Here is a 15821-nt window from a genome sequence, read left to right as displayed (position 1 = left end):
CCCGGTGGCTGGTTGACATTAATGCCATGTGTCACAACCCTCACTGGTTCCCTGTGTGCAAAATCAAAATTCTCCTTCTTAGGAGAGAGGATGGTGTTTTGCTAGAATTCTTCCTCGTGTTTTTATCTTGCATGTTTCCGTGTGTATGAAACTAAAATACCAGAGCACTGTAAGAACAAAAGCCCTGAATCTCATGAAAGTCCATAAGAAAACAACTTTTAATGCCCAAGTGCCATTTTCATAGTTTTATGGGTGTTATTTAGCACTGAGTTATGAGAGTCCCATTGTGATTTTAGCATAACAATAACTACTTTTTTCAGCAAGTACAGATTGAGAAGCCAGACGGAACAGCAGTGAGGAAGCAGGGCAGACTTTCTCGTCAATAGCAACATGGCCCAAGAGCTTATAAATAACCCAGTTAGTCTGTCTGGGCGCACCGTTATTTATCCCCAGCTCCTGTGCTTTTATGACTGTGGATCATGACTGTTGATTTTCATTTATTCCAATGGAGGGCTGTTTGGGGGAGGGCTGAGTATGCAAGATCGCATTCAGTTGCTGTACTTGTACCCAAACTAGGAAGCCATTCGCACTCTGCAGTGTTCTGAGATCACAGCTTCTTTGGGGTCGAGGCCAGAGCTCTGGCCCTTCACTTCACCCTGACGCTCGCCAAGCCTTTACTGCATCCACCCCGGCCCTTTTCACCTAGCGCCTCATTTGATTGTGTGAGCAGAATTTTGCCTTTTATAAAGGAACTGATACAGAGAACAGCTGCAAGGTCATGGGCAGAGTAAGTGGGAAAAACGGGAAGTGAACATTGTAGCTGGAACTGCAGTGGCCGTTTGTGGCATGAGGCAGCCTTGAGGAAGCCAGAGCAGAAAGACAAGCGGAGTCTGGGAAATTGATGATGTTATAACATCACCAGACTGGCCTGGAGCTATCTACTTGCAAACTTTGAAGTGAGCTCTGAGTAGTTCTGTTGCTCAGAAGACCTGCTCCTCCCCTTGACACCACACGTCCTTGTCTGCCGCTGGTGTTTACACCCTCCAAGGCGTTCAGAGAAAAGGCTCAGGTGTGACCCTGAGGTCGCCCCACACTTTCTTGCAGGCGTCCTCAAACTACGGCCTGTGGGCCACATGCAGCCTGTCTAAGAAGGATGTTTATCCCCCCTGCCGGGTGTTTTTGCCACTGCTGCCTGTCCTGTTTAGCAGCCAACTCATCCCAGGGCCTGCAGTCCGGCCCTCCAGTGGTCTGAGGGACAGTGAACAGGCCCCCTGTTTAAAAAGTTTGAGGATCTCTACTCTTGAGGAACCCTGGGGCTACCACAGTTGGCTTGAGATAGGTAAACCAACTCTCTCAGCCTCCCAGGTCCTCCACAGCCTCTTCTCCATGGCAGTCCTCTGAGATTTATCCAGGAGGTAGGTGCTCCCTTCTCCCAGTGGTGTTTCAGGAGCTCAGGATTGCAGCTTCAAAACAGCAAGGCCCACGGCAGCCTGACAAAGCTCTGTGCCCTGACTCCCCGGCAGCATTCCTGTGGCTGCTCTCAAAGGTGGCTCAGCCCTTCCACATTTCCCAAACTAGTATCGAAGAAACTAGTCCCCAAAACCATACCATGGGGCATGTAAAGGAAAAGATCTCAGGGTAAAATTGATGTGGGAAGCACTGGGTTGAATGGTTTAAAAGCTTTATCTAAGTACCAGACTTCTGGTTAAGGCAGTTCTGGAGGAGAGGTGGCAGAATGTCTAAAATGTATCACTATGAGGACAGGGCAAGGGACAAAATCAAGAATAGCCAAGAGAAATCTTTCAGAAGAGGGCTGGTGAGGACTCAGCAGATGGAGTGGTCTCTAAGTGGGGAAGAGGAAGGGCAACAGAATGGGCTTGGAACAGCGAGGAAACAGAGCTTGTGATGGTGGAACCAAAACAATTTCTAGACACAAAGGTCAAGTTCAGCTATTACAAAGGTCAAGTCCAGCTATTCCAGAATAGAAATGGTGACCATTTGGAGTTGAGGATGTACAGAAAGCTGTCCAAGATGGTGTCCTATGCAAATTTCTACATAGATAATGGACATTTCCTAGGGAGCTCATAAGAATATATCCTTGTCAGGCCAGGCACAGTGGCTCACGCCTGTAATCACAGTAATCTGGGAGGCCGACACAGGTGGATTTCTTGAGCTCCCAAGTTCAAGACTAGCCTGAGCAAAAGCAAGACACCTTTTTTTCTCTACTAAAAATAGAAAATCGGAGGCAAGAGGATAGCTTGAGCCCAAGTAGGAGGTTGCTGTGAGCTATGATGCCACAGCACTCTACCCAGGGCCACACCTTGAAACTCTGTTCAAAAAAAAAAAAAAAATGCTAGCTGGAAACAGAGTTTTTAAAACTCTACTTGACATGACCTTCCATCTCCAGAGAAATGCATTTTCTTATCTGTTTTAGAAATCTGTTTAAAAGAGGAATTGAGATTGCAAATAACAGAGACTGGGAAAACACTGTGTTTGACAAGAGAGAGAGAGAGAGATAGTTTCTCCCACATCAAAGTTTGCAAGTAGATAGCCCCAGGCCAGTCTGGTGATGTCATAACATCATCAATTTCCCAGACTCCACTTGTCTTTCTGCTCTGGCTTCCTCAAGGCTGCCTCATGCCACAAAAGGCCACTGCAGTTCCAGCTACAGTGTCCGGTGCCAGGCAGAAAGAAGCAGGGGATGAATGAATGAAGAAGAACCTGCCACCTACATAAATGTCCCTTGAAGAGCTTCCCTGAAAGCCCAGGTGACTTCTGCCTGTGTCTCTTCAGCCTGTCCTACCTGTAAAGGAGACTGAGAAATAACTCCAAATATCTTCACTTGTCACGTTGCAACCCTTGACAGTATAGTTGTTTAAGGAAGAAGTTGGGGTTTTTTTGCAGTTTGGCCAGGGCTGAGTTTGAACCCTCCAGCATGTAGGGCTGGCGCCCTACTCCGTTGAGCCACAGGCACCACCTGAAGAAGAAGATATTTTAAAAGTTATTTTTAAAAGTAAATTCTTAGTGCAAGGTAGGCTCATTTGTTTATTCCCCTTGTGGTCATTTACACCTGACCATCCGCTTACCGAGAAACCAGGGTCACATCTCTTGTCTGCGCTGTTACATCCCAGCAGGCCCTCAATAATTCAGTATTTGCTGAATGCTTCCCAGAGATAATTTTAACTTGAGAACAGTGTCATTGTATATGATGAACCAAGGTTGTACTTAAAATTGCTACTGATACATGAAATCAATGTTTAGCCATTTACTTTCATGGAAACTCTAGCCTCCCCATGGAGAGTTTTCTGTGAGTTTTCATAACAGCTTGTATGCATGCATCCAACTAAATGTTAGTTTTGAATTTCCTAGGTGAAGTATTTTGAAATGATCTTCAGGAATCTAGTTAAACTGTCCAAACCCAGCGTTGGAAATACAAGACTCTCAGTCCCATGTAGAGCCAAGTGACTTGTTCATTCCTGTCTCGAAAGTGGTTTTTTTTTCCTTTCTTTAGAAATGAGAAATGCCTTTGAATTTGTGTCTAGAACATAGCTGATACCCAACAAGTACTTCCTGAATAATTCATGCTTAGACATAAATCTCAGGCCATGGGAAGTAATGAACTTCCTATTAACTTTAAGTGAACATGTTCGCAAATGATTATGAGATTAAAAAAAAGAAATTGAGCATTTTCTTCCTTTATTCAATCAATTTTATTTTCAAATTGTGCCTTAAAATGGCACTTGGTAATTTTGGGGGGGTGTGGGAGGGGCCAGAGCTGTGTTTGAACCCACCACCTCTGGCATATGGGGCTGGCGCCTGACTCCTTTGAGACACAGGCACCACGTGGTGATTGGTAATTTTTAGTGTATTAACAAAGTTGTGCAACTATCACTACTAATTTCAGAACATTTTCTTCCCGCCGAAAAGAAACTGTGTACCCGTCAGTGGCCCATCCTCCTTCCCTTTTCCCCATCCCTGGCAACTGTTAATCCACTGTCAAACTCTGTGGGGTTCTTTATTCTGGAAATTTTATGTAAATGGAATCATACAACATGTGGTGCTTAAGACTGGCTTCTTTCACTTAGTGTAATGTTTTCAAGGTTTATCCGTGTTGTAGGACCTCCCAGGAGTTTATTCCTTTGTGTGACTGAATAATCCATTATATGGACAGGCCACGTTTGCTTGCCCGTTCATCCACTGAGGGGCATCGGGCAGTTCCAACATTTTGGCAACAATGAACATGCTGCTATAAACATTTGTGTTCAGTCCACAAAACTGTTACCTCAATTCAATTGAACAGAAAAGAAGTTACCCGTAACATTGCTCTAAATTAATAGACTGTAATTTCTTACTTGTCTTATTGAAACAATCCAAAGTGCCTTTCTGAATTGCAGTTAATATGGTTTCTTCAAGGTTTGTCAACTTTTTTTCTGTTTATGAATTTTTGTATAATTTTTTTATTTTTACATATACATGTGATTATTAGGTTTCCACTTTTTGCCTTCACAGAATTAAAAAGGCTTAAGATTTAGCAGTAATAACAATGTTTAAGGTAAGGACTAGAAACAAAAACCTCATAAAGAATGAATGAAGATAAATATAAATACATTCAGAAAAGAAAGCAGATGATTGCTGCAATGAAGTGTTAAGCAATAATAATAATAGTAATGCAAAGAAAGTAACGTTCACATTGTCAAATAAGACTATGTTGATTATAGAATGCTTTGACTCTGAGGTTCAGTATATGCCTTCTTTTGAATAAATATGTAACTGTCATACAGAAAAGTACACAAATCCTGAGTGATTTAATTCTCAACTCTCAACAAGCCAAGCACAAAACCCAAATCAAGAGATAGAATATGATCCCCAGCTCAGAAGCTTCCTCGGGTTCCTGCTAATCCCACCACCTGCTCTATACAACAACTCCTCTCCCAACATTCCCTATCAATTAGTTTTTCTTGTTTTTTATCTTTACACAAGTGGAATTACACAGTGTGTACGCTTGTGACTAACTCTGGCGATGTTTGTCTGTGTTGTTGTATATCACCATGATCTACTCATGTTCACTGTTTTTGCCTACCCCAAACATTTCATTTCTTTGATAGATATAAGATAATTCAAATTTTGATTTCAATTTTATAAATGATGTTCTTCTAGAATTTCCCCGTTTCATCTTTTTTTTTCTTGATTAGTCCCAGGAGTCTATCAATTTTATTAATCTCTTCAAATACACAACTTTTTATTTTGTTGATTTTTCTCTATTATATGTTTCTTTGTTTCCTTCCTTCTGTTTCTTTGGGTGTCATTTGCTGTATCTTTTAAACTTCTTGAAATGATATTTAAATCACTGATAGTCTTTTTTTTTTCTAGTGTATGCATTTAAGACTATATACATTTTCCCTTAAGCATAGCTAAAATTGCATTCCATACTATGTAATGTGATGTTCAAAATTTTTTTGTGTTTTCTTCATATTCCTTTTGTGAGTCATGGTTTTCTAGAAGTATATTGCTTAATAAGATATATTTGGAAATTAACTGACTCTTCACTGTTAACAGCTAGCTTAGTTCCACAGTTGTTAGAGAACATATCTTTAAAATTATAGTCCTTCGACATTTGTTAGGACTTGCTTTACAACCCAATATATGATCAGTTTTGATAGATGGTTCATATGCACTTGAAATCATGTGAATTCTACATTTGTTTAGAATCATGTTTTATATGCAACATTAGTTAGGCTTTATAATTTTGTGCTTCAAATCTTCTATATGTTTTATTAATCTGTTTACCAATGAAAGAATACATATAATAGCAAAAATTATAAATAGATCTATTTCTGCAGTTCTTTCAGTTTTTTTCATTATTTGATGCTGTCTTATGAGGTACATGAAATTTAAAATCGTTATATATTCCCAACATATTGACCCTTTATCATTATGAAATTTACCTCTTCATTTATGGGAATGCTTTTTGATTTAACATTTACCTTATCTAGTATTATCATAATTCTTATCTTTCTTTTGGTCAGTATCTTCATGGTGTATTTCTTTCTGTCATTTTTTTTCTCGAATTTTCTGTTATCTTATATTTAGAATGTATCTTTTATAAATGGTATATATGTGGGTTTTGATTTTTTTTAATCAATTCTGGTAATCCTAGTCTTCTTACTTGGATTATTTTGTCCATTTACATTTATTGCAAGGACACTATATTTATTTTTAAATCTACCAATCTAAGTATTTGTTTAATATGCTCCTTTCTGACAGGCTTCTTTTGCTCTTATATCTTACAACTTATTTTTTTTTTCTTCTCACCACTTTTTGAACTATTTGTGTATTTTCTATAATTTCATATTCAGCTCTAATAACTTATTAGTTATACTTCATTTTCATTTCTCCTACTGGTTTTGGAAAAACTACAGCATATATCTTTGACTTATAGAGTTTACTATAAATCAACATTTTTACTACTTGCTGAATAATACAAGGACCTTAGAACATTTGAACATTTTTATTTCCTTTTTGAGATATTATCCTCATGTTTTAATTCTGCATCTATTTTGAATGTCGCAAAAATACCATTGTTCTATTTAATAGAAAAATTTTCTACTTATTTGACCTTTATATTATTATTTATTCTTTCCCATTTCTGTGCCTTTGTGTGGGGTAATTTTCCTTTTGGTTAAAACATTACTTCTATTTTAAAAATAGTACAAATCATCTGGTGACAAGTTCTCTCATTTATTTTTTGTCTACAGTCATCTTTTTTGCCTGAATTTTTTTTAACTATATTTCTATTGGATATAAAACCTTAATTGACAGTTATTTTTTATAGCTCTTTGAAGAGAGTGATAGCTCATTGTCTTTTTATGTCTATTATAGTTTATCATTGTTACTTTTTTCTCCTTTTTAACAAAGGTGTCTTTTTTCTGTGGCCTCCTTTAAAGCATTTTTCTGTCTTTACTTTTAGCCATTTTACTATGACATGGTGAACTGTGATTTAATGTTTGTTGACTATACTTGTTTCTTAAACATCTTCATTTATAACCATATCACTTCAAATATTTCTACTGACCCATCTCTTTTCTCCCTGGGATTCTAATTTACATACACATCCACATGTAATAAAGATGTGTGTGTGTGTGTGTGTGAAGTATATAGGCTTTCTATGCTTCTGCTGACCTATTTTATTAAGATCATCAGTCCTCTTTTTGGCACTGTCAATCTACTATCGATCTACTGACTTTTTAATTTCACTTACTATATTTTAACTTATGCAACTTGTCCTTCTGTTTTGAATAGAATCTGCTGAGACTCTTCATCTTACATACTTTCTTGAATATTTTAGTCAGTAATTTAAAATTCAATGTCTGATAATGCCAGTATCTAGATTACTGCTAACTCTGTTTCTAATTTTAGTATTTTTCTCTTGGCTTTGGTCACTTGTTATGGTCCCATGGCATACCTAGTAATTTATTTTTTTAATTATAAACAACATATCTGAAAATGTTTAAAGATAACTTGAGACTCTGGCTGGTGATTCCTCCAGAAAGGATTCCTTATTGCTTCCTGTGAATACATAAGAGCATGAACAGATGATTTCAAATCCGTCAGAAACTGAGTGGGTTGACAGGTGCATTTCAGTTTTTCATGAGGACTAGCTTCCCAGCCTCCCCTCCTCCCTGGACACAGCTTCCCTGGTGTCCTAAATGGAAGTGGTTATGCTCACAAGGGCTCCTTTACTTAGGAAGACTTTGAATTTCACTCGACTTCCCAATCCCTTGACTCTGCTAAAGGCTCCACAAGGGTTACTGCCTCTTAGCCAGCACTTCCTGCTCAGATGCTTAGCTTCTCATCCCTGAGTCCTTACCATTCGGTAAATGTCTTGAAGGCAAAGATTCTGTCAAGCATCAGCCTCACTTCAGTGAATTTCACTTCTCTCCAGGATCCTGGACTCTCAAGTTCTGGCTGCCTTAGTCGCTCCTCAGCATCTTAAATGAAGGGTTTTATATTAAATCTTTGTTCTGAAGTTATTCTAGATTTGAAGGTTGGTCAGGGGTCCTCAAAATTTTTAAACAGGGGGCCAGTTCACTGTCCCTCAGACCATTGGAGGGCCGGACTGCGGGCCCCGGGACAAGTCCGCTGCTAAGCAGAACAGGCAACAGCAGCAAAAACACCCGGCAGGCCGGGTAAATGTCCTAGGCGGACTGCATGTGGCCCCTGGGCCATAGTTTGAGGACACCTGGTCTAGAAGGTTGCCTCAATTATCATAAACAGTGAAAAAAATCTGAGTTAGTTTTTTGTTCTGGATTATCAGGAAGAAAGCAACAGACACATGGAATATGCATACGTGCATACGGAATTCATTCCAGCACAAAGCATAATAATTTCACTAAAAATATGGTTTGCAGAAGTATAATTGAATAGTTTGATAGTATCCCTCCCATCTCCTACCAGTTGCTTCAATATGAGTTTATTTTATTAAAATGTTTTACATACCCCATGATTACATTAATGTACACAGCTAGATTTAATAAAAAATAAAGGTTTTACATTTTTTAAGCATCTCCTCCTTGATATGGATAATCAGGAAGTGACTCTAAAGCTGAGCAAGGTGAGCTCTGTCATTAGAGCCACGTCACCATGAGTATCTGTAGTTCCCTAACTCCTCTGGATCTTTTCATTTGTTTGGGGTAGTTAGTGGTGCCAGGTATGAAGTTAGGAAACGTGCCTTTAGTACTTCCCTTTTTAGCAAGAAGTCTAACTGAAGTGAATATATTTATCCAATCCTCCAAGACTTCCATGCAATATTTTGAGTACTTTAAATGAAACTCCCCTCCTTTCATAAGAGTTTATTTCTCTTAGGAGAGCCCTTTAAATCCAGGTGCGCCTGGGTCTAAACACTGACCACGTAATTACACATTCTGTTCATTCTGTTTACTCAATAGAGATAAATCCAGAAAGTCAACCACATATTTCTTCGAAGATCAAACCCATCTCAATTATCTGACTCAAGTGACTTTTCTGGAGGGCGGAGTCTGAGACATTTTAACAACCAGATAAATCTTTGAGGATGATTAAATGTTTTTCCAAACAGTCCAGACTCTCTTCCCATGCAGCTTTTTATAGCCATTATGGTGAAATATGTAATACTTGTTTTCTGTAATGCTGTGAAATCACGTATCTGACAGTTTTTTATGTGGCTGAGGTTTTAAATAAAACCAAACATACACTATTGGGATCCCTATTTCATGCTTTGTTTACAGGAATGGGGAATCCCAACATGTAAAGACATGGAATATTTGTAGAGTTTGAAGAGAATAGAGAACAGTGTGATTTCAGCACCAGGTACCAACAATTTCCAACTCTGTCAACAGTAACATTTCTCCCAATTACCTCAGTTCTTGATCTGTCTTGCCCCAGTCAACACTGTGCCCAAGGACTCCAAGGAGCTCTCTGCTGTAAATTGCATCCCCAACTTCCCAGAGCATAACTGAAGAGGGTTTAGCTGCAAAACAGCCAACACCCTCATTCCACATTTATCTTGCCTTGGAAGGAGTGAGTTCATTGTTCTTATCTCCTACGCCAAGGTCACAGAAAAACGTAAAGCCACCAACTAATCCTCCTAGTATTCAAAGACCAGAGGCACTTGAAACGGCAAGTCTGCGGGTGGATTTCCTAACTAAAAGACAGTGAAGGAAACATTCCACCAATGTAAACAGTGATCTATAGACAGAATTAAACACCCAGATACTACACTTCCAGTGGAGGGAAAAGGTGGTGTGGGCACTCCCAGGTTTAATTGTTCATAGGCAGCAGGATGAGGTATCTTGCATGATTGAAAATGCTCATGCTGATTGTAAACTGTGGGTGTAATGTCAAAACATCTGGATTTTTTTAAGTGAAAAAAAAAAATTTATTCTACCCCGAGGCTGTTTCTTCAAGTTGCTCCTGAAGGTAGACCAGACAGCTGGATAATTTACTACATTAATCACTCTTTCATAATTATATTCATGATGGGTTGAGCCCTATCACCTCTGTGTGAGCTTCTATGCAAATTCTGTCTCTGTTAACCCTGTGGTTATGCTCCAGGGTCAGCAGCAACTCAGTGGCAATAAAAGCAATTTTTCACTGCAGCTGCCAGAGTCTTACCACTAAACCACTCCATCGCATGGGGGCCTCTGAAGACTTTATCCATCTGCTTCTGTTCAAAGGTAATATACTCACACTAAGCAACAACCACAGAGCAATAAAACATCCACTTTGTAACTCCAAGAATACAACATTCGTTCGCCTCTGTAATGGTGCGCAGAACAAGAGCTGAAAAGTCAGGAAATAGGACGCAAAGACAGGGCGGGATGGAAAATGAATAGGGTGACCAGATGTCCCGCGATTTTTAACAATCTGTCCTGCATCCCAGGGCGTTTTTAAAAAGTCCTGATTTTTGGAAAGAATGCACAAACAGGCGGGAGAAGAGTAAGGGAATATACAGTTTTCAGCTGCCATGTGGCTATTTCGCCAGGATATGAGTTTTATATTATTTTTGTTAATTTTATAATGTTAAACTGTAATAATAACAAATTTTTGAGAAGTGATTATCAAGAACTGCTTATTAAAGTTTGCATTGTTGTCAGGCCCCGCCCCCGCCCCGCCCCTGCCCCGCCCCATCCACCCCACCCCACCTCACCCCCGTCACTGGTGTCCCTCTTTACCAATGTTAAAATCTGGTCACCTTAAAAATGAAGCGTCCACGCCCCACTGCACCCGGAAGCCCTTTTGTCCTGGACAATTTTAGAAATAAGATCACCGGGTCTGAGGCATCGGTGGTCTCAAACTGCCCACCTGGCCACAGCCTGCCTCCATCTCAGATGACACGGAAGCTCTGTTTATGAACACTCCAAGCTTTGGCGCCACTTCCCACCAGCACATGTGTGTTCGTTCTCTTCTCCCTGGAATGCCTTTCCATTTGTTTGTGCCTGGAAAACTCCAATTGATCCTTCGACGCTTAATCATAAATCCCCCAGGCAGTTTGTTTCTCTTTCTGTTACCCCAGCACACGTTGGCCCTGCGCTTAGCACCCTGTTATCACACCACCTTTTAGTCGGCCGTCACAGTCTGTCTCCCAGGCACCTTGGAAATGCTTGGGCACTTGGGAACCTGCCCCTTCCACCACCGCCTCTGGGGCCAAGGACAGGGGTGACATCAAATGTTTGACTAAAGGTGAATTATTACTCATGCAGCCAATAGTTACAGCTTACAATAGTTATGCAGCCCCGTTTCAGCTCCCAATGTGCTATTAACTTTTCTTTTACTTCATTTTATCTACAGTTACCTGTATGCCATTCTATTTTGTGTCTATCTAATACTCTGTTATGTATTCCGTTCTATTGTGTACATATCCTAATATACATATATGCTATTCTAACATGTCATACTTAACATTCATGCTCCAGGGAGCCATGTTACCATTTCCTTCTTAATGTCACTCTCCCCAGATTAGAATATAAGATTCCCAAGAAAAGAAACTTTTCTGTCTCTCGTTGTGGCCTCGGTGCCCAGCCTGGCATGGAGCATATGCCCAGGTAATTGATGAATAGGTGAATAAATGATAAATGCTGGACAACAGAGACAATGAAAAAATTAAAGAGCCATGTTGTTGGAAAGGACTTTGGAAGGAATCTCATCCAACCCATTGGTTTTGTAGATGAGGGACGCTGCTCCAGGCAGATAAGAGACCCTAGACCAATCTCACGGTGGCAGACAATGCTGCTGCCAGTGAAAATTCAAGGCCCTGTGCTAATATAACCGGTCATGAGCAATCCTGAAATCCATCATTTTACTATGGTATGCTGAGAGCCAAGACGGTTGGACTTAAATTCCTTTGCAAAACTGAATTAACTAATCTACATAAACTGCAGAGGGCCCTGAATCTACTTCTCTGTCAGTCAAGTAAAAAAAAAAAAAAAACAAAAACAAGAAAAGTCAATGTTAATAAATAATACATAAAGGAATCGTTAGAGTGTAGACAGGCTCAACTTATCCTGTGAGGTTTTCTTTTTAAAACACGAAGGTAAGGCAACATTCCATAGCTCCAGTGTGCTGTGAGTTCTTTCTTCTACGTGGGATTAAACAAAATAATCCAGAATTGACTTAATGTATTCGTTTCTTTGCAAACTAAAATTTGTTTTTGTTACAGACTAGATATTAGTTTCCTAACGTTGGCAGCAGTTTATGTTTGCGGCTGAGCTGCCCAGAGCTAGGAAGATGGGATTTCATGAGAGGGGCCCTCCCCTGAGTGTGTCTGCATTCGTGTGTTTTATGTTAGAGCGTGACACCGTCGCTTTGTGAAGTGTGTCTGTTTACTTGTTCACCTGCCTACTCATCACCCAGGTGTCCCGTGCCCTCTCCTTCCCAGCCTCTGTGCTAGGCTGGAGGGCTGGTGGCAAGGGAGACACAGAGTCCCTGACCTCGTGAGGGGAGGTGTGAGGCAGGGTGAAAGCAACCAGCAGCCAACAAATGGGTCTGTGATGACCCCTGGTAATAAGGCAGAATGTGGGGAAATTACCATGGAGGGGGAGCTGCATGGACACCTGCTGCTGGGCTCAGGGAGGCCTTCTCAGAGGAGGTGACATTGAAGGTGACTCTATTAGTTTCCAGTGGCTGCCCTAACAAACCATCACGAATTGAGTGGTTTAGACAACTGATATTTACTCTCGCACAGTTCTGGAGCCCAGAAGTCCAGGATCAAGGTTCCCTGATCCTTGGTTCCTTCCAAGGGCTCTGAAGGGGAATCTCTTCCTGGCCTCCCCCCCCCCGCCCCCAGTGGCTCATGGACATTCTTGGCTTGTCCATGTGTCACCTAGCCTCTGCCTTCACCTCCACCACACGCCGTTCTTTCTGCGCGCATGTCTGTGTCCCCACGTCCTCTTTGTATAATAAGGACACCAGTCATATTGGCATAGAACCTGCCACCATAACCTCATTTTAAATCAAATCCCTCTGTGAATATCCTGTTTCCAAATAAGGTTACTGAGTGTTAGGACACCAACATGTCCTTGCTGGGGGACACAACTCAAGGCCTAACAGGGAGCCTTCTGCAGATGTGGAGGGTCTGTGCGAAGACCCCAGGCTGGGAAGGGCAGGCATGGATAGAAGAGCTGAGAGCCACAGGTGTGGCTGGAGCACTGCAGGAGACAGCAGGTGTGAGACTGGAGAGGGAGGCAGGGGCCAAGCAATTCGGGCAAGATGAGGGGGATGGATTTGCTCCCAGAATGGGGGGAGGACATTGGCAGACACTAAAAGGCCCAAGGAGTGACACTGTGAAACTCAGAGCCCCCGGGCTGCCCAGGAATACTGATGCCCACAAGGGTGAGTGACTGGCCAGGAGGTTGCTGGGAACACTGCCACCAATGACATGTGACACCCCACCACCCTCACCTATGTCCTGCACAGAAGTGGGAATAGTACCAACTACTGGGAACTACATTAGCAGACATTGACACAACATCTGAGCGTATGAAGCCCCTCCACATTTCTCTCTCTCTCCTCCTCTCCTTTTCTCCCTCCCCCTCTCCCTCTCTCCCTCTCTCTCCTAAGGCTCAGAGAACCCAGCAGCCAGTGTCCCCCTTATGCAGATGAGAAAACTGATCCCTCCCCCAGGGTCCCTGTGCAAGCTACATGCTAAGATTCTGACTACTGCACTGTGTTCTCGTAGCAAATTCAAAGGGATGTCTTTCCTCAGCACAGCCAGCATCCATCAACAACAGCCGCTCTGTCGTGATCCTTATGAGCGCAGCACTAGTTGCTCTATCCACCCATTGGTTCAGCACTCCTCACACTTGCTCTGTAATGCTCTGGTTGTTAAACAAACATCCCACAGCCAGCAGGAAGACTGGAAAGCCCCTGCCTTGCACCCCACAGGGACAGAGATCTTTTCCTGCCTCCCTCGGTCACTCCTGCCAGTGCAGAGATAGGTGCTGTGACCACAACACCCCTTCATGTTGTGGGGACCGAGGCCCAGGGAATGGAAGGACTTGCCAGACTCCTGATCTCTCACTTCCAGCCCTCCACTAAGCGGCTTCTGTGCTACCAGGAAAGGGTTATCGACTGGCCGGCTCAGTGCCTGTAGCAGCCAATTTTCAGAGCATTTCTGCCCAATTCAGCTACAGCTGTTACGGTCCAGCTCCATGCTCTTGCCCTTCAGGTCAGCTTTCTAGGATTCCTGCCAGGCCTGTCCCTCTAGAAACATCCATCCCGTTTTCTCGTTACACTGGTGCTCCAGGGGGCCTGCAGAAACAGCCCGGGTTCATCACCTCCATTCCCCGCTATACTTGAACTTACAAACTTCTAATCTCTGCCTCCCTCCTTCCTCTCACCTCACCTGCCTCTCACCCAAATCAGGATGTTTTCTGCAAACCCTGGATATAAGAGCAGCATAAAAAAATATTCTGTCTTGGGGTCACCAAAACAAGTTTAAGTTACCCTTCCTCCCTCCATAATTTCTTCAAATTTAAAAAAGGGAGGAGGAAGGAGATGATCCCTTAGTAGCCAATGAATTCATTTAGCAACCTTGTAGTTTTATTTTGACAGGTCCAGTGGATGTGTGATCATGTCTTAGGAGCAAAGACTCTGTGAAAAACGTTCATCCATGTTACCAACTTTTTAAAGCTAATTTAAGCTTTTTTAAAGTGCTTAACCGTGTGAGGCACTACCCAAAATGCTTTCGAAAGTCTTAACTCATCTAATTCTCACAATAGCCCCATATATGAGTGCTCATATTGTGCCCATTTTAAAGATGAGGAAACTGAGGCACAGGAGCATGCCAGAGGACAGTGGTGGGCCAGAGAGGTGAACCCAGAGCACCTGGCACCAGAGGTCAGCTCTGGAAGTTTCTGGAAGGTGAGTTCAGCACACCTGTATTTCTCCTATGGCCCTGTGGAAAAATGAAAGAAGACAAGCCCCCCACAGACTAGCCTTCTCTAGGAAACTCCAACAAATAGGTCAAAAAGTCTCATGTTGAGCACAGCAGCATTCCCACACTAATACATTCACCTACATATCTACTTTAAACATCTTCCTGTATCTCTATGGATAGCTTATAATTGATTCACCAATCATTACATATCATGATTAAGATCCAGGTTTTACATCCTGGAGAATTCGGGCAAAGGCCTATAAAACAAAAAAAACTTTACTTCATTAACGAGGGTGGTTTTTATATTAGTCTGCTATCCCTACATAGCGATTTCCAGATCCTTTTTAATTTATGGTGGTGCCGTTACTACAGTCCCATGATCATTAATGAGATAATTTGCTTCTTGGAGTTCACTAATCTTTGGGAATTTGATATACTTGTCCTGAGTTAACGGGGTTGGAAGCAGCCATAGCTTCCTCGTTCATTCACTTGCCACTCGTGAATCAAACACAGGCTGCGAGCTGGAAGCTGGAGCTTTAGACAAGATGGGCAGATTCTTGACTTTGTGAGGCTTAGCAGGAAGGACATTAAAGTCCTACAAATAAATTCCAAGAGCTTTGTGAACATGACCTAAGAGAAACAGACCTAGTCAAGGTCTGGGAAGGTCAGGTCATAAAGTTTTTGTCCTTTCAGTCTTGGCTCTACTAGGTGAAGTGAGGAGAGGTTGTAAAGGATAGCTCAATCTAGACAGAGCAAACAGCATGTGCAAATGCCCTGGGGCACACATAACCCCCTTGTGCTGGGGCTGGCTTGGGTAGTATAAGCCAGGGATGGGCAGGAGAGGTGGCCCAGGCCCAAACGTGTGCTGCCAAATGACAGGCTTCAGTAAGCCATGCACCTCCCTTAAGTT

The 15821-nt window shown here is 41.9% G+C and overlaps 1 protein-coding gene across 4 annotated transcripts in view; it reads left to right on the top strand.

The window, feature by feature from the left end:
* Nucleotides 1–15821, top strand: part of CDH13 (cadherin 13) — a 964648-nt gene that overhangs the window by 825171 nt on the left and 123656 nt on the right. The window lies entirely within an intron of this gene.

The sequence above is a fragment of the Otolemur garnettii genome, unplaced genomic scaffold (genome assembly GCF_000181295.1).
Source record: "Otolemur garnettii isolate 467f Iridium unplaced genomic scaffold, OtoGar3 scaffold00047, whole genome shotgun sequence".
NCBI lineage: Eukaryota > Metazoa > Chordata > Mammalia > Primates > Galagidae > Otolemur > Otolemur garnettii.
This window is presented reverse-complemented; position numbering and strand designations above follow the sequence as displayed.